Source organism: Doryrhamphus excisus, linkage group LG12 (genome assembly GCF_037039965.1).
Source record: "Doryrhamphus excisus strain RoL-2023G ecotype Guam linkage group LG12, RoL_Dexc_Guam_v1.1, whole genome shotgun sequence".
NCBI lineage: Eukaryota > Metazoa > Chordata > Actinopteri > Syngnathiformes > Syngnathidae > Doryrhamphus > Doryrhamphus excisus.
This window is the reverse complement of record NC_136368.1, coordinates 20,503,751-20,506,311: the sequence shown is the minus strand read 5'-3', so window position 1 is coordinate 20,506,311 and position 2,561 is coordinate 20,503,751.

Here is a 2,561-nt window from a genome sequence, read left to right as displayed (position 1 = left end):
TGAAAATGAACCGGATAATCCAGCCATCCTGAGTATATCGCCACGTGCGTTCGTGTCTGTTTTGCTCGTCTCTCACCTGCGCTCGCATCCCTACTGACGCTACGTGTCCTCAGAAGCACCGCCCCCCCTCTGTAGATGTTCTCAAATTCACCCCCCAAGCGCGAGATGCGGCAGGGATAGCACACAGGAAAGCTTTTACTGGTCCTTTCACCTCACGCTTCACTTCTTTTCACCGATGATGCGGGCTGTTAAAATGCCACGTGTGAAGTCAGGCGACTCCCGGATGCACAAGATATCGAACACATTGACCTGGCGAGCAACGTTTCACTAAATGGTTCTTCTGGAGGAATCAACAAATATGAACATTGTCGGTCCAAGACATTGCAGACATTTTATTATAACATTCTTCTGTCAGCCTTTACAGTAATATTGTATGTGTGTCATATAGTACACATATATTTCATGTAAAGGTACACATTTATTTTTGATGTGTATATGTTACCTGGAAAAACACTGTAACATGACTTGATGGGGGTGCTGGAGCCTATCCCAGCTGTCTTCAGGCGAGAGAGGCGGGGTACACCCTGGACTGGTGGCCAGCCAATCCCAGGGCACATATAGACAAACAACCATTCACACTCACATTCATACCTATGGACAATTTGGAGTGGCTAATTAACCTAGCATGTTTTTGGAATGTGGGAGGAAACCGGAGTACCCGGAGAAAACCCACGCATGCACGGGGAGAACATGCAAACTCCACACAGAGATGGCCGAGGGCGGAATTGAACCCTGGTCTCCTAGCTGTGAGGTCTGCGCGCTATCCACTCGACCGCCGTGTAGCCGAGAACCCGTTCATGACCTTCTAAATACAGTTTTTAACATTATTAGAGTCCTCTAGACCTGAAATAACACCCCTACAGTCACCTTTACACTCATTCATGCATACATTAATTTTGTTCCGCTTATCCTCACAAGGGTCACGGGGGTGCTGGAGCCTATCCCAGCTGTCTTCAGGCGAGAGAGGCGGGGTACACCCTGGACTGGTGGCCAGCCAATCACAGGGCACATATAGACAAACAACCATTCACACTCACATTCATACCTATGGACAATTTGGAGTGGCTAATTAACCTAGCATGTTTTTGGAATGTGGGAGGAACCGAACATAAACATTCCAAAAAATATTATTTATGTCGTATATGTTTATGCCTTATATGTATTATTTTCTGTAATATTTACTATAAATGTGTGTAAAAGTGACTATAGGGGTGTTATTTCATGTCGAGAGGTCTCTAATAATGTTCATTCATTCATTCATTCATTTTCTACCGCTTATCCTCACAAGGGTGGCGGGGGTGCTGGAGCCTATCCCAGCTGTCTTTGAGCCTCTCTCGCCCCAAGACAGCTGGGATAGGCTCCAGCACAATCCCGTGACCCTCGTGAGGATAAGCGGTAGAAAATGAATGAAAGTCATTCAAATACGACGCCTCCAACTAAAAGCTTGGCACTCTCTGCAGTTGAGTAAATGGTGTCGCACGTAGTACTTGGCTTGTAACGTAGCTGGTAAAACCTTTGGCTTAAATAATGTACCAGCACTCGAAAACCATTTGCCGTTTCTCACACTCTGGCCTGATTGGGTGCAGTTGCCATGGCAACGCTCATTTCTCGTGGCTCTCAGCGCTCGCAAAGCCATCCCCACACCTCAATTAAACGATGGGAAAGTTGTTTGGATCCCGAGCGCGGTTATAAAAACTGCAAGTCATTTTTCTTTCATACGCCGTCATTTGCCTTTTTGAAAGGTTATTAATGGACTCTTATGCTCTTATGATATCGATGGGAGTTCCATGGGAAGATTAGCGATATTGATTAGCTTACAATCCCCCTGATTTAGGCTGGATGACTCATGCTGCCTTGCGTGTTTATCCACTAAACCGGCTCGTTTTGCTCGTTATGCACTAATACAGGCTGGTGTGGTTATTATTATGGGATGTTAATCTACATCTAAAGAGCTGCTGTCTCATTATGCGCAATATATATGTTGTGTACACGTGGATTTTGGCCACACGCACAATAACAACATATTTAGGATTGTTCCTTTGATGCAGGGGTCTCAAACATGCGGGCCCGCAGGACGCTAGTTTAGGCCCCTACCTTGATATGAAAAAATTAATACCCAGAAAAAATTATTACGTTTGATTAATGTTCATGTTAAAGGTTAAATAACTGTTAATAGTTATCCTCCCTATCCGTGTGGAAGTGGTATGTTTTTGGCTATTTAAGTTTAAAGGAAATAACTTGAAGGCTACCGTTTAGGTCGCTAGCTCTCTAGTTTGCGAGTTAGCATGTGTCTCAAGACCTCGCAGTTGCGCAATATGTTGTAAATAAAAAGAGTATAAATGTGACTATAGTCGTGTTTTGTCATGTCTACAGGGCTCTAATAATGCTTTGTTCATTTTAATCTGAAAAAAATCATTTGTCTACCCACCAACTATATGTGGTTTCTTAATTTTTTATTATTTTCCGTTTTATTATTATTATTATATTTATTTATTACTGAT